Raw genomic sequence first — 24,090 nt, forward strand, 5'->3', positions numbered from 1 at the left:
CCAGCCCTTCCAGAGAAGGTAGGCGGGTACCCAGGTTGATTTAAGACAATCAAATTCGCTTCCATTATTAGGTCCTCCAACTCCGAGCCCCGATCGTCCCGCTCCAGGCTGTGCCACATCGGGGACTTGGCATTTGCATCCATACAAATTATTACTGACTGACCTGCTAAGGTCCTAAGTATCCATCTTAACTGGTCCAAAAAAGTAACAATGTCCTGTCGAAACTGACAATATACATTTACAATGTATAATATATGTGTTAACATGTTTGTTTGGACCACAGTTATATGTTCATTACAAAACTGATTTAGAACGGTTAATCTGATGAGCTTGTTTAAAACCACAACCGCACACATGGGGTTCTCACCAGAGAATGCCACTTGCGCGGCCGCCGGAAAACCAGGGATTCGACCAGCGCAGGAGGCTGGTTCCTGTATCATAATAATGTCCAGTTGTTCTTCTTCCGCCACTTTACGCAATTCCTGCGTAACCATGTGGCTACGCATAGCATTGATTTGCAACATCCTAAATCTCCCCATTACCCAGGGGGATAGTAGACGTGCAAACGACTGGCGGGCCAAGGCTTCGAAAGATCAATGACGTTACGGCCGTACATTTTGACCATGTCCTTAAAGATCTTATCAAGATCAAATTTGCGACCGCGCCTATCAAAAACTTTAATGACTAATTCCTGTAAGTGTTCCAACTCAGGCGGAATGTTGGCGGCGGACAACTGAATGCAATCTACATCCTCCAGAACCGGATAAGTAATGTCTTCTCCATTAGGGTGTCCCTTCCTGACCAGCTGCCTCAGTGCCGTAGTAAGTAATAAAGGCTCCTCCAGCCTTGACAGCCGAACCAACTCCTCCAAATCTTTGTATATATTTTTTGGATCAACTTGTCTATAACTGATCCCTTCACCAGATTTTTCATGTCTGTCTACTTCCACTACACTACTTGTATTTACACTATTTACAATTACACTTCCGTCACCATTATTACCAATTTGCACTACATTACTTGCATCTACACTATTTACAGTTCCATCTCCATCACAACTGCCACCACCTCCTGTTACCAGGGCAGTAACACGTGATGCATCTTCATCCTCCTTTGGACCCATCGTTGATTCCATTTCTGCGGAGGTCGACGGCTGAGTCGAAAGGCGGTTGACACCCGCCTCCAAATCATCTACCGTCTGAACTCCAACTTCCACGGTCAGACGGCCAGCTGACCCGGAGAAGCACTCTGGATCAGCCAACGAACCTGTGGAAAGAGCTTTAGATATTAATTTACCCCTCTCTGCATCTCGTTTGATTTTACTCGGAGATTTTCTTTTAACAGTCTTAATGGTCGCCATAATCGGTTCTCTGTATTATTCTATCCAGAAACATTTTGTAAGTGGGGCAGTCTTTGACTCCCCCACACTTACGCCCTCTCTTACTGCAGGGTATACATATGGATGGGCGATCCTTGCTTCTACAATCTCTTTTGTCATGTCCAGTCTGCCCACAATGGGCACAGATAACTTCAGTTACAGTACAGAACTTGTTAGTATGATTCAGATCATAACATTTAGTACATCTGGATACTGCTAAGTAATCTTTAACATTAAGAGCTGAATATCCCACATATAGTCTACCTATTCTTGTCAACAGTTTCCACAACTCGGGAGAAACCTCCACCACATGGTGAACTGTCAGTTTTTCCCGAGGACCAACTTTAAACTTCAACTTAAATTGTTCATCAAACTCAACTCGAGTCATTGATACATCAAAATTCTGACTGTATATCGCGTCCAACAGATCATCCACACTTAGATGAGTTGGTACATCGTACATACACATCAATGGTCGACGTTTCCGCGGAGGTTCACATTTAACTTTCTCCGTTAACTGGGAATTGGAAAGTATCTTATTACTGTCCTCTTGAGTTGCAGTTTCGACTATCAAGACATTTTTAGCCGTTCTGACACTGTTAATTTTAATTTTGTCTCGCTTCGGATTCACGCATTTCTCAAAAACGGATTTCACCGCCCGTATGTCCTCACCAGATTTAGACTTTATAAACACAGTAGGTACCATTTTCTGAATATTTTTCTGGATAGTTTCTTTTGCCGTCGGCGCTTTGCTCACAGGGGCAGCTGCGACTGCGGCATAAGTTTTCGCACTGACTGGCTGGCTTCTCAGACGTTCATTCTCGCGCTCTAGTTCCATAACCCGTCCCTCTAATTGGGAGTGAGCTATCGCCCAACCCGACACAAAGTCTCTAATATTATTTATGGCATAATTGCCGATATTACCATTTTTAATACTCGAATCGAGTAACTTCAAAAATTTTGCATGTCGCTCAGCGACTGACAAGCTCTCTTCGATCTCGCATCGAGGCACATCGTCACTCTCTATGTTTTCAGCCATATTTGACATTTAGAGAGTGAAAAAGTGGAGGCCCGTCTCTTTCCCCGGACCGGCCTCTCTGGCATGGGGGGAGGCTAAATGCAGCTCGCTCACCGGTCCCGCCCCTTGACCAAGAGCTTTCAACAACTGAGATGCTAGGTTTAGCATGCCGTGGGAACAGCGCACTAGTCCTCTTCGACTGCTGCATCACCGAAGTTTTCTCCCGCTCCCTTACCGACGAATGCCTCCCGCATTCCAGGAGAGCGGATTCACCCTCCGTCCTTCGCCCCCTACTAGGCCGAGTTTCCACCAAATGGCTAAAGACCCGGTCCTACTCAGGTGCCGGGCCGGTCCCCCAGACGTTCGGGGGTCTGGACCCATCTAACCTAACCGAGGACGTGTCACCACGCCCCGGCTTGGCGGATCATGCCCCGGATTTCCAGGGGCAAGGCGGGTGACCTTCGCCGACTTGGGCCAGGATCCCGCCGCGACAAATGCAGCAGCCGGAACCGGCGTACAAGATATTCAGTACGCCGTCGCGCCCCTGCCCTTCGGTCGCCCGAAGGCTTAACAGCTGCACCCCGAGAAGGCGGGCAGGAGCACTTGAGAAGGAGAGGCTAAGATGTTCGAGTCGCATCCTTCCCCTGCTGCCTATTACCAACCATGAGCCCACGCAAATCGGGGCACATAGCATGAGACAGCCGCAGCTAGTAGATAGGGACAGCGGGAATCTCGTTAATCCACTCATGCGCGTCACTAATTAGATGACGAGGCATTTGGCTATTCCATAGCCGTCTTTATTCAAAGAATTGAATAACACATATACATGTATGTATTGTGTGTGGCAGGTGTCCATCGCCAATGTCCGACACCGAGGTGGGGACTTACAGGGCGATACCACAAGAAAAGTTTAAAACTAATATACATATATAAGTGCGGAAAAACAACACAAATTAAAGACACAAAGAAGAAAGAACAAAGACGGATTATTCCTCCTGTGGATAGGCCCCAGGAGTCAAGGCGAAGAAAATAACCAGCAGCCTAGCCGACGCCGACACGTTGCTTCGGACTAGGAGCCGTCATACGCTCGAACATTTTGTAACTCTTGCAGCAGCTCTGTAGTGTTCGGGTGCTCAGCACCGCCAGTTCTCGGGGTCGGAAGCCTAAGGCGGCGAGATCCCTCGCCGACGCTGGAGACCATACACCCCTCCAGTTCAACGTCGCGGTGGACACAGTCACCTCCTCAACGTCACGGTGCAGGTTGGAGATGGCACGCCGGATGGACGGCGTGTCGTAGTAGGCCGCCTTCTGGGAATGACACCAGTCGAGCCGGAGATGGTCTCCAACTATCTGGGCGTCGACCACGCGGGCGATGCCGTCTTTGACCGCCACCACGTCAGGCTTGCGGATGCCCTCAGGTGTTCGGAGGTGGGGCTCCACGGAGACATTGAAGCCCCTCTGCGCGAGTCCACGGGCGACATAACGCACAACAGCGTCATGGCGCTTGACCCGGGACCCGTGCGTCCTAAAGCAAGCCTGTAGTACGTGGTTGGCGGTCTCCACGGCCTGGCACCCCGCGCGGCATCTGGTGTCCGCCTCCCGCCCGCGACTGCGCCGTGCCTTCGTAGGGAAGGCGTTGATGCGGGCGCGGAGGGCGTCGATGTATTCACGCCCAGATAGCAGGCGACTGGTGTCGGCGACCCACTGATGTTGGCCACTGACGGCGGCAGAGGATGACAGCGCCGCACCGTCAATGGCGATGTGTAGGCGCGCCGCCCACATTTCCCCAACCTGCGTTGACGATTTGAGGAGGTGGCCCTCCCACGTTAAGTGGCGCTCCAGCACCTCGATCTCACGCTGCACCTCATCCAGGCCTGCACCGTCGCAGGCTGGCCCTATCTTCTTCAGCGCCAGGAGACGGGACCGACGGAGCGTTGGACCCATCCAACGGCAAGATGGAATGCCGAGGCCCCCCTGGGCGACAGGAGCGTGGAAGTATCCCAGGGGGGTGTCCGCCGGAAGGCGGAACCATCTCCTGACGGCGGCCCGGATGGTGACGTCGGCTGACTTCAAGGCACCCACCCAGGTGCGGCTCAGGGCCAGCCCATGGTACAGGCCAGGGAGAAGCACGTTGGTGAGAGCGTGGAGGCGCTGTTGCGGCTTCAGCGGAGCTCGGGAGATGACGTCAAGCTGCTCCACCAGGTGGCGACGTGGATTGAAGACACAGCAACCCGCCGTGGAAAATTGCAGCCCCAGGTACCGGAAGGTTTCACCCACACGCAGGGCAGGCATGGTGGTATTGCCTGCTGTGAAGGTGACATTGCTGTCCACCTTCACCTTCTTCTCGCGCCCTGACGCGACTAAGGCGAGGGTGAAACACTTCCGGGCGTTGATCTGCAGCCCCAGGTGGGCGAGGGCTGCGGTAGCTGCATCGATGAGGGACTGCAAGCCCCTCGGGGTCGCTGCAAACAGCAAGACGTCATCTGCAAAGGCCGCAGCGTTGACTCTGCGGCCGAGGATCCGAGCTCCGATGTGGGAGGGCAGTTGGCCTAAAACGTAGTCCACCGCAAAGTTGAACAGGAGGGGGCAGAGGGGATCGCCCTGGCGAACGCCCCGTGCTGGCTGCACAGACACGCCCACGCCGGCGCCGTCCGCTATCACTGTCGTGCTGCCCTCGTAGCACCGCTCGACATACTCGACAAAGCAATCCGGCAGGCCATGCGCCTTCAGCACGGGGCGAAGGGCAGCATGATCTACCGAATCGAATGCCTTAGATACGTCGATCGAGGCCACAAAGACAGAGCGGCAGGAGCGAACTGCGTCGGTGAGAGCAGTGTCCAAGATGAAAGTGTTTTCCAACATCCCATCCCGAGGGATGAATGCCCGCTGACGTTCGTCCACAGCACATGCGCGCATCAGGCGTGACGCGAGAACCTTGTGAAAGGTCCGCGCCAGCACCGAGCAGACTGTAATGGGGCGAAAGTCAGCGGGGGATGTTGGTGCAGCCGTTTTCGGGAGAAGGGACGTCCGCGCGCGAAGCAGGCGTTCCGGAAGGGCGCGTTCCCGAAGGAAGAGATTCATCACTTTCACCAGGACTTCGTGCGGCAGGCGCCGCAACTCCGCTGGGGTAAGGCCGTCCGGCCCGGCCGCTGATCCCCTGGGCGGCAACGCGGCGGCGACCTCCTCATGTGTGACCGGTCCCCATAGGCACTCGAGAGCGACAGGCTCCGAGTGCGGGAGGAGGCGGTCACGAATGAAGCCCGCAGTGGAGATGGGCTTCTTAGTGAAGAGGTCCGCCCAGAAGTCCAGCAGACCAGGGATGGCAGGTGGCGGCTGGAGCAGGGTGCCATCCAAGAGGCCGCGCACGCAACGTGCACGCGACCTTCGGAAGGCATCCTGCGTTCTCGCATAATCCCAGCGGCGCCGCTTGCGCTGCTGCGTCGGCGGCGCGGCAGGCGGCCGCTTAGATGGTTGGCGCGGCCGCTGTGTCCTGGTGAACGATCTCTCCCCTCTGGACCCGACCGACGCAAGGGCATCCGGGAGCATGCCCAGGATGACATCGGGCGGCGTGCCCCGCCCTAGACCAATGACTCGATCCAGGGCAGAGAAACGCTGGGCGGAAGCAGGTAGCCCCGCCAGATGCTCCCAGATGGCGGCGTCAGTCGGCCCCTCCGGCGGCGGCCCGGTGGTGTCGGCCGCGAAGTCCTCGGCTGCGTCGACGGGCGGCGCAGCGGCCTCGCCCGCGTCAGGCAGCGCGCTCGCTGCTCCCCGGCGGGACGCCGGCTCTTCCCCCCGACCGATCTCAAGCGCCTCCATGAATTGGCGGACAAGCTGCTTGTGGGCAGCCTTCCGCCTTTGGCACTTGATTGCCTCGAGCGTTCGGTCGGGGAACATCCTGATAAGTTCTTGATTGATAAAGAAGAACCGGGCGTCCCTCTCCAGGAACAGTTCGGCCTCTGCCTTGGCGAGCGACAGGACTTCTTCCTCCGTCCACCTCGCGCGATGCCTCTCCGTGACGATCTCCGCGTTGGCGGCCGCAAGGTGTTGGCGGCGGCGATGGACCCCGAGACCGTTCTTGGTTGTGAAGCTACGGTGACACTCACTACAGGCGTAGACAGCTGCAACAGTTACAAAATCTTCGGCACGGCCGGTTGGCCGGCTAGGAGCTGGGGAAGCTGGGGTGGCACCTTCAGCGGAAGGGCCACCACTTTTATTTACTTGTCTGCTGCCCCCAACTTAAAAGGGATAATGCGAGGGGGGGCTGGTAACCCCCCCAAGCCCCTGGTGCGGACTTCCACTCTGCGAAAATCAGCGGGCCCACGAGAAGGGGAGAAGACCGCAGGAGAGGAGAGTCTAAGAGGGCTAGCCCCATGTATTGCGCATCACTCTCCCTGTAACTACAGCCCAAGGAAGGCACCTCGCAGCAGCAGCACGACTACATCAAGACCGCACTTCGAAAAGCCAAGTCCGGATGCAGCCACACCGCCGCCACTTGGCCATTCATTAGCCGTCTTTATTCAAAGAATTGAATAACACATATATACATATATATATTATGTGTGGCAGGAGTTCATCGCCAATGTCCACCACCGAGGTGGGGACTTACAGGGCGATACCACAAGAAAAGTTTAAAACTAATATACATATATAAGTGCGGAAAAACAACACAAATTAAAGACACAAAGAAGAAAGAACAAAGACGGATTATTCCTCCTGTGGATAGGCCCCAGGAGTCAAGGCGAAGAGAATAACCAGCAGCCTAGCCGACGCCGACACGTTGCTTCGGACTAGGAGCCGTCATACGCTCGAACATTTTGTAACTCTTGCAGCAGCTCTGTAGTGTTCGGGTGCTTAGCACCGCCAGTTCTCGGGGTCGGAAGCCTAAGGCGGCGAGATCCCTCGCCGACGCTGGAGACCATACACCCCTCCAGTTCAACGTCGCGGTGGACACAGTCACCTCCTCAACGTCACGGTTTAGGTTGGAGATGGCACGCCGGATGGTCGGCGTGTCGTAGTAGGCCGCCTTCTGGGAATGACACCAGTCGAGCCGGAGATGGTTTCCGACTATCTGGGCGTCGACCACGCGGGCGATGCCGTCATTGACCGCCACCACGTCGGGCTTGCGGATGCCCTCAGGTATTCGGAGGTGGGGCTCCACGGAGCCATTGAAGCCCCTCTGCGCGAGTCCACGGGCGACATAACGCACAACAGCGTCATGGCGCTTGACCCGGGACCCGTGCGTCCTAAAGCAAGCCTGAAGTACGTCGTTGGCCGTCTCCACGGCTTGGCACCCTGCGCGGCATCTGGTGTCCGCCTCCCGCCCGCGACTGCGCCGTGCCTTCGTAGGGAAGGCGTTGATGCGGGCGCGGAGGGCGTCGATGTATTCACGCCCAGATAGCAGGCGACTGGTGTCGGCGACCCACTGATGTTGGCCACTGACGGCGGCAGAGGATGACAGCGCCGCACCGTCAATGGCGATGTGTAGGCGCGCCGCCCACATTTCCCCAACCTGCGTTGACGATTTGAGGAGGTGGCCCTCCCACGTTAAGTGGCGCTCCAGCACCTCGATCTCATGCTGCACCTCATCCAGGCCTGCACCGTCGCAGGCTGGCCCTATCTTCTTCAGCGCCAGGAGACGGGACCGACGGAGCGTTGGACCCATCCAACGGCAAGATGGAATGCCGAGGCCCCCCTGGGCAACAGGAGCGTGAAAGTATCCCAGGGGGGTGTCCGCCGGAAGGCGGAACCATCTCCTGACGGCGGCCCGGATGGTGACGTCCGCCGACTTCAAGGCACCCACCCAGGTGCGGCTCAGGGCCAGCCCATGGTACAGGCCAGGAAGAAGTACGTTGGTGAGAGCGTGGAGGCGCTGTTGCGGCTTCAGCGGAGCTCGGGAGATGACGCCAAGCTGCTCCACCAGGTGGCGACGTGGATTGAAGACACAGCGACCCGCCGTGGAAAATTGCAGCCCCAGGTACCGGAAGGTTTCACCCACGCGCAGGGCAGGCATGGTGGTATTGCCTGCTGTGAAGGTGACATTGCTGTCCACCTTCACCTTCTTCTCGCGCCCTGACGCGACTAAGGCGAGGGTGAAACACTTCCGGGCGTTGATCTGCAGCCCCAGGTGGGCGAGGGCTGCGGTAGCTGCATCGATGAGGGACTGCAAGCCCCTCGGGGTCGCTGCAAACAGCAAGACGTCATCTGCAAAGGCCGCAGCGTTGACTCTGCGGCCGAGGATCCGAGCTCCGATGTGGGAGGGCAGTTGGCCTAAAACGTAGTCCACCGCAAAGTTGAACAGGAGGGGGGAGAGGGGATCGCCCTGGCGAACGCCCCGTGCTGGCTGCACAGACACGCCCACGCCGGCGCCGTCCGCTATCACTGTCGTGCTGCCCTCGTAGCACCGCTCGACATACTCGACAAAGCAATCCGGCAGGCCATGCGCATTCAGCACGGGGCGAAGGGCAGCATGATCTACCGAATCGAATGCCTTAGATACGTCGATCGATGCCACAAAGACAGAGCGGCAGGAGCGAACTGCGTCGGTGAGAGCAGTGTCCAAGATGAAAGTGTTTTCCAACATCCCATCCCGAGGGATGAATGCCCGCTGACGTTCGTCCACAGCACATGCGCGCATCAGGCGTGACGCGAGAACCTTGTGAAAGGTCCGCGCCAGCACCGAGCAGACTGTAATGGGGCGAAAGTCAGCGGGGGATGTTGGTGCAGCCGTTTTCGGGAGAAGGGACGTCCGCGCGCGAAGCAGGCGTTCCGGATGGGCGCGGGCCAGAAGGAGGAGATTCATCACTTTCACCAGGACTTCGTGCGGCAGGCGCCGCAACTCCGCTGGGGTAAGGCCGTCCGGCCCGGCCGCTGATCCCCTGGGCGGCAACGCGGCGGCGACCTCCTCATGTGTGACCAGCCCCCATAGGCACTCGAGAGCGACAGGCTCTGAGTGCGGGAGGAGGCGGTCACGAATGAAGCCCGTGGTGGAGATGGGCTTCTTAGTGAAGAGGTCCGCCCAGAAGTCCAGCAGACCAGGGATGGCAGGTGGCGGCTGGAGCAGGGTGCCATCCAAGAGGCCGCGCACGCAACGTGCACGCGACCTTCGGAAGGCATTCTGCGTTCTCGCATAAATCCCAGCGGCGCCGCTTGCGCTTCTGCGTCGGCGGCGCGGCAGGCGGCCGCTTAGATGGTTGGCGCGGCCGCTGTGTCCTGGTGATCGATCTCTCCCCTCTGGACCCGACCGACGCAAGGGCATCCTGGAGCATGCCCAGGATGACATCGGGCGGCGTGCCCCGCCCCAGACCAATGACTCGATCCAGGGCAGAGAAACGCTGGGCGGAAGCAGGTAGCCCCGCCAGATGCTCCCAGATGGCGGCATCAGTCGGCCCCTCCGGCGGCGGCGCGGTGGTGTCGGCCGCGGAGTCCTCGGCTGCGTCGACGGGCGGCGCAGCGGCCTCGCCCGCGTCAGCCAGCGAGCTCGCTGCTCCCCGGCGGGACGCCGGCTCTTCCCCCCGACCGATCTCAAGCGCCTCCATGAATTGGCGGACAAGCTGCTTGTGGGCAGCTTTCCGCCTTTGGCACTTGATTGCCTCGAGCGTTCGGTCGGGGAACATCCTGATAAGTTCTTGATTGACAAAGAAGAACCGGGCGTCCCTCTCAAGGAACAGTTCGGCCTTCGCCTTGGCGAGCGACAGGACTTCTTCCTCCGTCCACCTCGCGCGATGCCTCTCCGTGACGATCTCCGCGTTGGCGGCCGCAAGGTGTTGGCGGCGGCGATGGACCCCGAGACCGTTCTTGGTTGTGAAGCTACGGTGACACTCACTACAGGCGTAGACAGCTGCAACAGTTACAAAATCTTCGGCACGGCCGGTTGGCCGGCTAGGTGCTGGGGAAGCTGGGGTGGCACCTTCAGCGGAAGGGCCACCACTTTTATTTACTTGTCTGCTGCCCCCAACTTAAAAGGGATAATGCGAGGGGGGGCTGGTAACCCCCCCAAGCCCCTGGTGCGGTCTTCCACTCTGCGAAAATCAGCGGGCCCACGAGAAGGGGAGAAGACCGCAGGAGAGAGTCATAGTTACTCCCGCCATTTACCCGCGCTTGCTTGAATTTCTTCACGTTGACATTCAGAGCACTGGGCAGAAATCACATTGCGTCAACACCCGCTAGGGCCATCGCAATGCTTTGTTTTAATTAGACAGTCGGATTCCCCCAGTCCGTGCCAGTTCTGAGTTGATCGTTGAATGGCGGCCGAAGAGAATCCGCGCACCCGCGCGCCCCCGGAGGAGCACGCTAAGGCGGACGCGGCCTCGCAGCAAGGAAGATCCGTGGGAGGCCAAGGCACGGGACCGAGCTCGGATCCTGCACGCAGGTTGAAGCACCGGGGCGCGAACGCCGCGCAGGCGCGCGCATCCTGCACCGCCGGCCAGCACGAGGCCAACCAACGGCGAGAGCAGACCACGCCCGCGCTAAACGCCCGCACTTACCGGCACCCCTACGGCACTCACCTCGCCCAGGCCCGGCACGTTAGCGCTGACCCACTTCCCGACCAAGCCCGACACGCCCCGATCCTCAGAGCCAATCCTTATCCCGAAGTTACGGATCCAATTTGCCGACTTCCCTTACCTACATTATTCTATCGACTAGAGGCTCTTCACCTTGGAGACCTGCTGCGGATATGGGTACGAACCGGCGCGACACCTCCACGTGGCCCTCTCCCGGATTTTCAAGGTCCGAGGGGAAGATCGGGACACCACCGCAACTGCGGTGCTCTTCGCGTTCCAAACCCTATCTCCCTGCTAGAGGATTCCAGGGAACTCGAACGCTCATGCAGAAAAGAAAACTCTTCCCCGATCTCCCGACGGCGTCTCCGGGTCCTTTTGGGTTACCCCGACGAGCATCTCTAAAGGAGGGGCCCGACTTGTATCGGTTCCGCTGCCGGGTTCCGGAATAGGAACCAGATTCCCTTTCGCCCAACGGGGGCCAGCACAAAGTGCATCATGCTATGACGGCCCCCATCAACATCGGATTTCTCCTAGGGCTTAGGATCGACTGACTCGTGTGCAACGGCTGTTCACACGAAACCCTTCTCCGTGTCAGCCCTCCAGGGCCTCGCTGGAGTATTTGCTACTACCACCAAGATCTGCACCGACGGCGGCTCCAGTCAGGCTCACGCCCAGACCCTTCTGCGCCCACCGCCACGACCCTCCTACTCGTCAGGGCTTCGCGGCCGGCCGCAAAGACCGGCCATGACTGCCAGACTGACGGCCGAGTATAGGCACGACGCTTCAGCGCCATCCATTTTCAGGGCTAGTTGCTTCGGCAGGTGAGTTGTTACACACTCCTTAGCGGATTCCGACTTCCATGGCCACCGTCCTGCTGTCTTAAGCAACCAACGCTTTTCATGGTTTCCCATGAGCGTCGATTCGGGCGCCTTAACTCGGCGTTTGGTTCATCCCACAGCGCCAGTTCTGCTTACCAAAAGTGGCCCACTTGGCACTCTGATCCGAGTCGTTTGCTCGCGGCTTCAGCATATCAAGCAAGCCGGAGATCTCACCCATTTAAAGTTTGAGAATAGGTTGAGGTCGTTTCGGCCCCAAGGCCTCTAATCATTCGCTTTACCGGATGAGACTCGTACGAGCACCAGCTATCCTGAGGGAAACTTCGGAGGGAACCAGCTACTAGATGGTTCGATTAGTCTTTCGCCCCTATACCCAGCTCCGACGATCGATTTGCACGTCAGAATCGCTACGGACCTTCGTCCTGGCCATGCATAGTTCACCATCTTTCGGGTCCCAACGTGTACGCTCTAGGTGCGCCTCACCTCGCAATGAGGACGAGACGCCCCGGGAGTGCGGAGGCCGCCGCCCCGTGAAGGGCGGGGAAGCCCCATCCTCCCTCGGCCCGCGCAAGGCGAGACCTTCACTTTCATTACGCCTTTAGGTTTCGTACAGCCCAATGACTCGCGCACATGTTAGACTCCTTGGTCCGTGTTTCAAGACGGGTCGTGAAATTGTCCAAAGCTGAAGCGCCGCTGACGGGAGCGATTATTCCGCCCGAGAGCATCCCGAGCCAACAGCGGCGCGGGTCCGGGGCCTGGCCAGGTAGGTCCGTCATCCGGGAAGAACCGCGCGCGCTTGCCGGGAGCCCGAGCGCCCAAAGGGGCGAATCGACTCCTCCAGATTTACCGCCGGGCAGCCAGCCAGGAGACCGGGGCTCTGCCCAACAGACGCGAACCGAGGCCCGCGGAAGGACAGGCTGCGCACCCGGGCTGTAGGCCGGCACCCAGCAGGTCGCGACGTCCTACTAGGGAAGAAGTGCGGCCCACCGCACACCGGAACGGCCCCACCCCGCGGCGAGTGGAAAGGCAACCGGACACGACCCCGCCGCGGATTGCTCCGCGCCGGCGGCCGGCCCCATCTGCCGAGGGCAGAGGCCAGTGGCCGGATGGGCGTGAATCTCACCCGTTCGACCTTTTGGACTTCTCACGTTTACCCCAGAACGGTTTCACGTACTTTTGAACTCTCTCTTCAAAGTTATTTTCAACTTTCCCTCACGGTACTTGTTCGCTATCGGTCTCGTGGTCATATTTAGTCTCAGATGGAGTTTACCACCCACTTGGAGCTGCACTCTCAAGCAACCCGACTCGAAGGAGAGGTCCCGCCGACGCTCGCACCGGCCGCTACGGGCCTGGCACCCTCTACGGGCCGTGGCCTCATTCAAGTTGGACTTGGGCTCGGCGCGAGGCGTCGGGGTAGTGGACCCTCCCAAACACCACATGCCACGACAGGCGGCAGCCTGCGGGGTTCGGTGCTGGACTCTTCCCTGTTCGCTCGCCGCTACTGGGGGAATCCTTGTTAGTTTCTTTTCCTCCGCTTAGTAATATGCTTAAATTCAGCGGGTAGTCTCGCCTGCTCTGAGGTCGTTGTACGAGGTGTCGCACGCCACACCGCCAGCCGGCTGTGCACGCTACCGAGTAAGTACCGGTATGCGAACCGCCAGGCGACGGGCGCGCATCGCACGTTTAAGGAGACGCGGCCGGCCCCACAGGCGGCCGCGACTCTCGCAGGTCTGCGAAGCGGGGCAAACGCCGCGCGCTTCAGTATACGTAGCAGACCCTCAGCCAGACGTGGCCCGGGAACGGAATCCATGGACCGCAATGTGCGTTCGAAACGTCGATGTTCATGTGTCCTGCAGTTCACATGTCGACGCGCAATTTGCTGCGTTCTTCATCGACCCACGAGCCGAGTGATCCACCGGCCTGGGTGATCTTTTCTTAGTTTCCACTGTCTCTTTCAAGACAGTTGCATAGGCGGGACGTAGACGTGTGGCGGCCCCTGTTCCAGCGTTCTGTGTCCAACGGCCTCACGGCCGATGGGCGTCGTACGGCTCCACACCGGAGCGGACAGGCAGTCGGGCGAAAGTCATTCAAAACCGGCGCCAGGCGCCAGGTGCCGCAGGCCAGCCGCTCCAGCGCTCGTACCACACAACATTTGCGTTAGTTTTGAGAAGCACGCGTGGTTCCGCACGCGGCGCACGGATACTGCGAGCCGTACGGTAGCGTGTTGCGCGACACGACACGCACATCGAAAGACATGCAGTCTAGTCGGTAATGATCCTTCCGCAGGTTCACCTACGGAAACCTTGTTACGACTTTTACTTCCTCTAAATGATTAAGTTTGGTCTTCTTTCCGGTAGCATCGGCAACGACAGAGTCAATGCCGCGTACCAGTCCGAAGACCTCACTAAATCATTCAATCGGTAGTAGCGACGGGCGGTGTGTACAAAGGGCAGGGACGTAATCAGCGCGAGCTTATGACTCGCACTTACTGGGAATTCCTCGCTCATGGGGAACAATTGCAAGCCCCAATCCCTAGCACGAAGGAGGTTCAGCGGGTTACCCCGACCTCTCGGCCTAGGAAGACACGCTGATTCCTTCAGTGTAGCGCGCGTGCGGCCCAGAACATCTAAGGGCATCACAGACCTGTTATTGCTCAATCTCGTGCGGCTAGAAGCCGCCTGTCCCTCTAAGAAGAAAAGTAATCGCTGACAGCACGAAGGACGTCGCGCGACTAGTTAGCAGGCTAGAGTCTCGTTCGTTATCGGAATTAACCAGACAAATCGCTCCACCAACTAAGAACGGCCACGCACCACCACCAACCGAATCAAGAAAGAGCTATCAATCTGTCAATCCTTCTGGTGTCCGGGCCTGGTGAGGTTTCCCGTGTTGAGTCAAATTAAGCCGCAGGCTCCACTCCTGGTGGTGCCCTTCCGTCAATTCCTTTAAGTTTCAGCTTTGCAACCATACTTCCCCCGGAACCCAAAAGCTTTGGTTTCCCGGAGGCTGCCCGCCGAGTCATCGGAGGAACTGCGGCGGATCGCTGGCTGGCATCGTTTATAGTTAGAACTAGGGCGGTATCTGATCGCCTTCGAACCTCTAACTTTCGTTCTTGATTAATGAAAACATACTTCGCAAATGCTTTCGCTTCTGTTCGTCTTGCGACGATCCAAGAATTTCACCTCTAACGTCGCAATACGAATGCCCCCGCCTGTCCCTATTAAACCAACAAAATAGAACCGAGGTCCTATTCCATTATTCTATGCACACAGTATTCAGGCGGGCTTGCCTGCTTTAAGCACTCTAATTTGTTCAAAGTAAACGTGCCGGCCCACCGAGACACTCACTCAAGAGCACCCTGGTAGGATTGCAACGGGGTCCGCACGAGGCGCGTCGCACGCCTTCGGCTCGCCCCACCGGCAGGACGTCCCACGATACATGCCAGTTAAACACCGACGGGCGGTGAACCAACAGCGTGGGACACAAATCCAACTACGAGCTTTTTAACCGCAACAACTTTAATATACGCTATTGGAGCTGGAATTACCGCGGCTGCTGGCACCAGACTTGCCCTCCAATACATACTCGTTAAAGGATTTAAAGTGTACATATTCCGATTACGGGGCCTCGGATGAGTCCCGTATCGTTATTTTTCGTCACTACCTCCCCGTGCCGGGAGTGGGTAATTTGCGCGCCTGCTGCCTTCCTTGGATGTGGTAGCTGTTTCTCAGGCTCCCTCTCCGGAATCGAACCCTGATTCCCCGTTACCCGTTACAACCATGGTAGGCGCAGAACCTACCATCGACAGTTGATAAGGCAGACATTTGAAAGATGCGTCGCCGGTACGAGGACCGTGCGATCAGCCCAAAGTTATTCAGAGTCACCAAGGCAAACGGACCGGACGAGCCGACCGATTGGTTTTGATCTAATAAAAGCGTCCCTTCCATCTCTGGTCAGGACTCTGTTTTTTTTTTTTTTTTTTTTTTTTAAGAAGAAAAAAAACAATCTTTATTGATAACTATAATAATTATACAAATTTAACCCACTACCTAAAACTCATTAGTGGGTCCTTAATAATATACATTTATGTTAATTGTGCAGCTTTTTCTTAATTTAATAGTGAGCTACAGTTACATTAACAACAATGGGCATTTAATTTCTATATCTACTGTTTATTCTTGTTCCTGTATCTAATTTAATTTATGTATTTCCTGCAGCGTCACATGTGTGCCAGTAAAAAAATATAAACCTACTTAATATGCCTTGTTCTTCGAGCTAAACCCGAAGAACATGCCCCTGGCACTGGGCAGGCCACGACGTTATTAATCGCTGCAGTACCTAATCTAATTTCCTATAACTAATTCCTACAAACTAACTTATCCTACGTCATATTTGGTGTGTCATGGTCGGTGGTTGGTCCCTGCTCCCCCTAGTCCCGTACGTGGCGGATTCCAACTCGGGTGGAGTTGGCCAGTCCACGCACAGGCGGTATGGGATCAGGGCTCTAGGTCACAATCGGTAATAATTAGTTCCTTGCTCTTACTGTATCTCTCGTAGATATTCGGTTAAGACCTTTCGAGATACCTCGTTTGCCAAGGTGTTTAGTGTCTGAAAAGTTTCCTCACGTCTAAGCAGTTGATACGTGTCATGGTTAGGAAGTCTGTCTCGTAGTGTAGTTGCAACATCATTGAAGAGAGGGCATTCGTAAACAACATGTTCGGGTGTTCCCTCCGGATCGCCACAGTCGCACGCTGGTGTCGCCCTTTTCCCAAATCGGCATAAATATGTCGGGTAGGGTCCATGGCCAGTGAGGAAGTGAATCAGACCTCGTGTAGGCTCGAAATACTTCATACCCAGACGTTCTCTCACATCTGGTAGGAACTGGAAGGTTCGTCGTCCAGCCTCTTCTGCAGCCCAGGTCTCTTGCCAAAGTTCTTCCCCTCTTATCCTTATATCTCTTTTGTCGCCCAATCTGATACCCATAATATCTACAATCTTTTCATAATTCTCCCTTTTGGTCCAGTACCAGGCCGCTTGTTCCCTTATTTTGATGTCCAGGGGGCAGAGCCCCATTATGACTAACAGGGCCCCCCCTGGAGATGTTCTGTAGGCACCCACAGCTGTTAGTAGCATGCTTCTCTGGACCCTTCTCACTGCCATGGCGGGCACCACCCTCGTGAGCCTGTGTGCCCAGACTCCTGAGCCGTAACCCACGACTGAAGTTAAGATGCTGTTGTGGTATAATCTAATTAGGTGTGACGGAAGGTGGAATCTTTTATGACCTATTGAGATGAGATTGTTCAATATCTGAAGGGCTCTCTGGGTGACGGTATCAATGTGCTTGCCGAAACTCCACCTCTCATCAATGATGACTCCTAAGTAGCGTGTCTCACGTCGTCTAAGAACTGGTGAACCGTCTATTCTGACAGTCGGATTTCTAATGAGATGTCCTTTTAGCAGGAGGTAAGTAGATTTGCTGGGCGATATCGTCATTTTTGTCGCGTGGCACCACTGTTGGAGTTTGTCTAGTGCTGTCTCTATCTTTGGTTCTATGTCTTCGCGGCTGCGGCCGCCAACCAACAGGAGGAGGTCATCCGCATAGGCTATCACCTCTAGCACCTCTTCACTCTGTTGTAAGCTATCTAGCAAAGGCTCCATATGGATGTCCCAGAAGAGGGGTCCTAAGACGGAGCCTTGGGGACATCCTTTGGTGATTGTCTTGCTAACTCTTTCGCTAGAGGATGATAGCCAGACCTCCCGATCCTCGCAATAGCTCCTCAGGCAACCATATAGCGGCCCTGGACACTCTTTCTCCCGCAAGCAGGAGAAGAGCGAAGGCCACCACAGGTTGTCGAAGGCGCCACTGATGTCAACCATGATGCCAACCACGTATTTGTGCGGGGTCGAGCCACAGACCTCGGCCGCCAGGGCGATTGCATCAGATGCCGACCGCCCCGGCCTGAACCCGAACTGCCTGTCACTCATCCCGCACAACACGCGGTGTGCTGTCAGTCTGTCAGCCAGCAATTTTTCCAATAATTTGCCAAATATATCCAGCAGGCAAATCGGCCTGTAGGATTTCGTTTCTGTGGGATCCTTGTCTGGTCCTTTCTTTATGATGACTACATGTGCCTTTTTCCATAATTTAGGGAACTTACGTTGTCTGAGGCATTCATTGTACAGATGTGTTAGTGGTGCAGTCAGCTGGGGCGCCAGAAACTGCACCACCTCCGCCACAATGCCGTCTGGCCCAGGTGCTTTTCCTCTTTGCAGAGATTTTATGTGGGTTGCTACCTCCTCTTCTGAGAAGGGGTAGACCGCCGTCTCATTGGTGTATATTTCGCGGTCTTGATCTCTGAGTTGCTGCTGCCTCTCTGTTTCCCCATCCGCTTTGTCGTCAGGCAGCAGGGAGTGGAGGAGGACCCCCGCAGTCTCCTGCCAGGACTCCGTCATCCTATCCCCGTACCTGACTGTGGATAGTTCCAGAGGAGAGCGGATTTTTTCTCTAACTAGCTTATACGGGAGTCCCCATGGGTCCGTGACTAGTTGGTTGAGCACGAAGTTTTCCCAGCTTTTCATTCTGACTTCCCGTAGTTCCTTCTGGAACTTTCGCTTTTCCTCCCTGTACAGCAGCTGCCACCTTTGTCGCTCCCGCCAGACGACACTGCGCTGATAGTACCTCCTCAGCCTTCTGACAGACTGACGCAGTTCACTTAGTTCGGCAGACCACAGTGACGGTGAGGCCGCCATGGCCCTCCTCCTAGTAGGTACGGCTGCCCTCACCGCTCTTGTCACTGCGTTCACCAGTTCCCCCGCCCTCTGATCCACGTCCATGTCTAAGTGCATGTCGTCTTCCGGTAATGGAGGAATGTCACACTCCCTCGCTAGGCGTTCCCAATCGGTTCTTTTGTAATTTAATTGTGTTTCCCACCCCGAGGCCCAGTGGCACTCTCTTTCTCCTATGGTAAAAGTTATCAGATTGTGGTCGCTTGTGGTGGCATTTTCTACAACTCTCCAATTTTGAAGGTTATTGGCTGTATTCGGAGTTACGAGAGTGATGTCTATGTTTGTGCCCTGACCTCCACCTGCAGCGTAGGTGGGAGGATTGCCGGGTCTGTTGGCCACCCCAAGTTGTGATGCCATAATAAATTCTTCAACCTTTTCACCATTCGCATCTCTTGTGCCACTGTACCACAGGGGGGACTTTGCATTAATGTCGGCAGTTATTATGACCTTTCTTCCCCGCAACGCCGTGGTAACCCTCGCTAGGTGGTCTATATGAGTTTCTATATTATCCCCATACTGAAAATACATATTAATGAGAGTTATAATTCCTGTAGGGGATTGAAGCTCCACGACGTTGCAGTGGCTAGTTGTGAACTGCGAGAGTGTTGTGACTCTCAAGAGTTTGTTGGTGATTATAATTGCTGCCTTCGGGTCATCCCCTCTACTGACTATTTGCCAGCTTGCAGCAGCAAAAGCTATTTTCCCAGCCAGGGAGTATGGCTCCTGTAGACAGAGTACATCAAGTCTCCTCTCCTCCACCTCCCTTCGGAGCTCTTGCATTACGAGTCTGCTGTTGTGTGTGTTGAGCTGTCCTATAGTAATTTTTGTCATTATGGGTAGTATGTATGTATTCGGTCATGTGGCCAGATCTTGCTCCAGTCGAATGCAATTCGTCCATATGCCACTACTGACTGTCGATAAATGTCGTCAAGGTCGAATTTCTCTCCTCGTCTTTCGAATGCTTTCTTGAGCAGGTCTCGCAAGGCTCCAAAGTCGGTGGGGAGATTCACCGATTTCAGCTGGATTCTGTCGACAGCCTCCATAACCGGGAAGGTTATTTTTTTGCCGTCCTCATGTCCTACTCGGACCACATGTCGTAAGGCAGTGGTCAGGGTAGCCGGCTGCTCCAATCTGGATAGCTGCATGGTGTACTCCAAGTTGGGGTACACCCTGACTGGATCGACCGGTGGTAATCTAACTATTGGTGTGCACTGAGTGCTGGGGCTCGTACTAGAGCTCGTCACTACATTTTCCTGTATTGGTTGGTTATTGGTGTTACTGTCCTTATGAGTTGCTGGAGCCGCAGGATGCCCTTGCCGCTGTAGGTGTAGTTTCGGCTTTGTTTCCCGGCTTCCAGAGGAGAGAGTTTCTGCCATGGGGAGATTTGTTTGTATTCCTATATCCATTGTTGGAAAATCAGTTTGTATAGCCATATCCTTTGTTTCAATTTTGACGGCTCCCGTGAGCTACCTCAAAAAGTCCTTAAATCTATTTGCCCGCATGGCATCTCTCCTCCTTTTGCTCGGGGACTTTCGCTTTGGCATCCTGTTCGGTATACTGGGCTCAACCATAATCAGTCCTGGAGATCAGTCTTTGCTCCAGCATTCTGTATGTGGGGCAGTTTCTACCGGTGGTTCCACAAGACTTTTTTCCTCGGATCTTACACGGTATGCAAACTGTTGCCGCCTTGCAGTCTTTGCGGCTATGACCTTTCTCCCCGCACTTGGTGCACGCCGGCTCCCTGGTGCACAGCCTTAGGATGTGATCCAGGTCACCACAGTTGTGGCAACGAGGTACCACGACATAGTCTCTTGTATTGATGGCATGGAAACCTACATACAGTCTGCCCATTGTTGTTACATTTTTCCACATCAGCGCCGATACCTCGGCGACGTGATGAACAACATCACGACCTCGCGGACCAGTCTTAAATTTCAGCTTAAAGTTTTTCTTAAATTCATCTTCTTTCATTTTGTCAAAGTTCTGTAGCCTAATTGTTTCTTCTAATTCTTCGTTCGTCATAATTGCAGGTACGTCATATAATATGACGAGAGGGTTTCTTTTTCTCGGTGGTTCACATTTGACCACCGAGTTCAATTTCTGGTTATTTAGCAGCTTTTCCTTATCTTCTTCCGTAGCAACTTCAACTATCACGGAGTTTCTGCTTGGTTTAACCTTTTTGATTTTGATCTTGTCTTTAATGGGGTCAACAGTTTTTGTGAGAAGTTCCTGTATTTTCCTGACACTAGTGTCTTGCCCAGGTAGTGTCCTGAGGAAGACAGCCGTGTCTGTCCTTTTCGTGACCCTGTCAATGGTGTCTCTAGTCGTGCTTTGTGGGCTCTTGGTGGGCGCTTGTGCAGCCACCGCTGCCCACGTCTTTGCTGGTTGCCTTCTTAACCTGTCATTTTCTTTTTCGAGTTCTTCTACTCTACCTTCAAGTTTGGCGTGGGCAATAGCCCATGCAGCCAGCTCATTTTTTATGATGGCAAGTCCAGCTTGACTGATTTTGCCATTCTTTATCTGTTGCTCCATGAGCAACGAGATTCTCGAGTACCTCTCCATAATTGTCTCATTCTCTGCCTGTCCCTGCTCGTCCTGAGGAGAGGGATCAGGCGCAGCGGAAGACATTCGAGGCGCACACGAATCACTCGCTTCAATTGTCGCCATGATTTACGAGTGATCAAAAAAGGGGTTGGGAGCCCGTCTCTTGCCCCGGACCAGCTCCTCTGGCATGGGGGGGGGGGACTATTGCAGCTCGCCCACCGACCTCGCCCCTAGGTCAAGGGCACTCCAGAGCTGCAGGGTTCAACGCGCCGTTGCCAGCGCACTGGTCCCCGTCGAAAGCCTCGTCGTCGACGATTTCACTCGACGCTCCTCGGCAAGTGCACCCCGCACTCCGGAGAGGCGGATGCACCCCTCGCCCTTCGCCGCCTACTAGCCCGAGTTTCCACCTGAAGGCCAAGGACCCACTCCTACTCAGGTGGTGGGTCGGTCCCCCAGTCGTTTGGCGGTCTGGGCCCATCTAACCTAGCCCAGGCGATGTCACCACCTCCTGGGTTTGGCAGAACACGCCCCGGTTACCCAGGGGCGCGGCGAAGCACCCTTGCCGACTCGCGCCGCGATCCCACGCCGACAAACAAGGTCGCCGGCATGCAGAGCACCTGCTGGTCTGTGCCCTGCGAACAGAAAGGGACTGGTGTTCGGTCCCTTGACACAGCTCCCCCTGTGCCACGCACCCTTCGCTTTCGCATCGGGTTGGGTCGCAGCTCTCCCTTTCGTCGCAAGGCGGAATGCCAAGCTTAACGTCCGGCACCACGGGAGGGCAGAAAGAGCCACTTGAAAGGAGAGGCTATGATAGACGCTTCACTTCCCCTGTGAGGACTGCCGCGGCACTCCCGACTGGAAAGCGATACGCCCCAGTGCGAGCTTCCATGCCCTACGGCGCGCCGGCAGCGGGCAGGCCCGCCGCGAAACGCGCCGTCAAACGACTGACCTCACGCCAGACTCGGGACTCTGTTTGCATGTATTAGCTCTAGAATTACCACAGTTATCCAAGTAACGTGGGTACGATCTAAGGAACCATAACTGATTTGATGAGCCATTCGCGGTTTCACCTTAATGCGGCTTGTACTGAGACATGCATGGCTTAATCTTTGAGACAAGCATATGACTAATGGCAGGATCAACCAGGGAGCTGCATCAACTAGAGCTGAGCAGCCGGCCGCCCGGGAGTGTGTCCTGGGGGCCCGCGCGAACACGCAAGCGTCCGCTCAATTATTCTGCAAACAGGAGGAGGCTGAGCTCCCCTGCACAATACACCTCGAAACCCTCTCAGGTCCCGGCGGCGCGCAGCGCTGTCCTAAGTACTTGGTCGGGTTCGAGAGAGGCGCAATCGCCCGGAGTTTGGCGAGTAGACGCTTTAGGGGCGACCACCCGTGCTCCCAGCTGAGCTTGCCGCTGCCGACATAGGCCCGGGAGCGTGCTGTCGTGGCATTGCCGGCGGGAGACAAAACGCGCCACCTACGGTGACCGGCAGTTCCAACGCCAGCGCCACAGAAGGACAAAATCCCCACTTGGGTGCCGAAGCGAACTCTCCCAGCACAGCGCACGCGCCAACACGTCCGCACAGCTGCGATACAAACCACCTGCGAGAACCGCAGAGGCGACCGAGCAGCAGACGGCGTCGCGGCGCCGAGCACCGGGCGGCGGCGCATCCTCAGCGCACACAGTCCTCAACCGGACCAGCACACTGCAGATGTCCACCGCGCTTCGCACCGGGCCCGCGAGGACCTACTTTGGCCGCACGGCGCCGCGTGCAGGGTGCGCCGGCGCGCAGCTGCGCCGCCTGCCGCCTCCGTCGGCCGGCGCGCCTGCCACTGGCCGCCCCCACCAGCCAGCTGTAGCGCGTGCGCCCACGCACCGCGCGGCCAGCACGCCGGGAGGCCCCACCTCACCGGCCGGGGACGGTCCCACCCAGCCACCGCCGCGTATCGCTTCACACCCAGATGCCATTCACGTTCGTGGGCATGGTGGGTATCGCTGAAACAACCGGTTGGTAGCTCAACCGATCGTCGCCATCACTGATTCACCTCTAGCGAGAACAACCGCACCACAACGGTTTACCAGTTGTTCATTTGCGTAACGTCACCAGCAAACGTAGACCTCCACCGCCATTTGCAAATTCAACGATTGTTGCATGCCTGTGTCGTGACAACGACACACTATGTCTGCCCACATACACGCAACAACATGTGCACGCTTCGCGAACACGTGGAAGGTGGCCCCCACACGTATGCGATGTCCATTGCGCGAACGTCTGTCAACCGGCCTCTGTCGCATGTCGCAGATGTGGAACGCAGTGCACCATGCTATCACGGTGTGTCAGAAGAGACGACTACGTCTGACAACACGCGCCACTACATCAACAGACGGCTCACGCTGATCGCCATCCAGGGCATACCACACTGCAATCCAGCTCTTATAGGGAGACGACACGTAGCTGGGTGCACAACATTTGGACCGCATGGTTCGCCGTTGTTGGCGCAGTCGTTGTACGGTCACATGTACCACGATGTATCATTCAGTACATGAGGACCACTGTGCAGTACAGTGTGTGATTTGGACGTACAACATCAGCGGACAGTTGACACAGGCTGTACCACAGCGTAGGCTAAGTGCTTCGCCATGCGAATGCCAATGAGCAACTGCGAAGGGCATTGAGCATGTACGTCCTGCTGCCATCCACATTACAGTGTATAGCTGCAAGGTGTTTAACATGAAGCGATACACTGGGGACCGGGCAGTGCGAGTAGCAAACTATATTGCGAGGGTTACAGTTAGGCAACACTACACTAATTTAACGCGTCGTATGACAATTACAGAGCAGGTTAAGGCCCAACGTGTGTTGGGTTAAGGCCCAACGTGTGTTGGGTTAAGGCCCAACCTGTGTTGGGTTAAGGCCCAACGTGTGTTGGGTTAAGGAGCAATATGGGTTACGTTACGGCGCAATGTAGGTTAGGTTAAGGTACAATGTGGGTTAGGTTAAGGGACAATATAGGTTAGGTTAAGGTACGA

The 24,090-nt window shown here is 55.8% G+C and overlaps 1 non-coding gene across 1 annotated transcript; it reads right to left on the bottom strand.

The window, feature by feature from the left end:
• Nucleotides 1-13,505: 13,505 nt before the first annotated feature.
• Nucleotides 13,506-13,660, bottom strand: LOC124608356. The gene has a single exon (XR_006979025.1). It is a non-coding gene; the product is annotated as a 5.8S ribosomal RNA (ribosomal RNA).
• Between the last annotated feature and the right edge of the window lie 10,430 nt (nt 13,661-24,090).

This window comes from Schistocerca americana, chromosome 3, assembly GCF_021461395.2.
Source record: "Schistocerca americana isolate TAMUIC-IGC-003095 chromosome 3, iqSchAmer2.1, whole genome shotgun sequence".
Taxonomy (NCBI): Eukaryota; Metazoa; Arthropoda; class Insecta; order Orthoptera; family Acrididae; genus Schistocerca; species Schistocerca americana.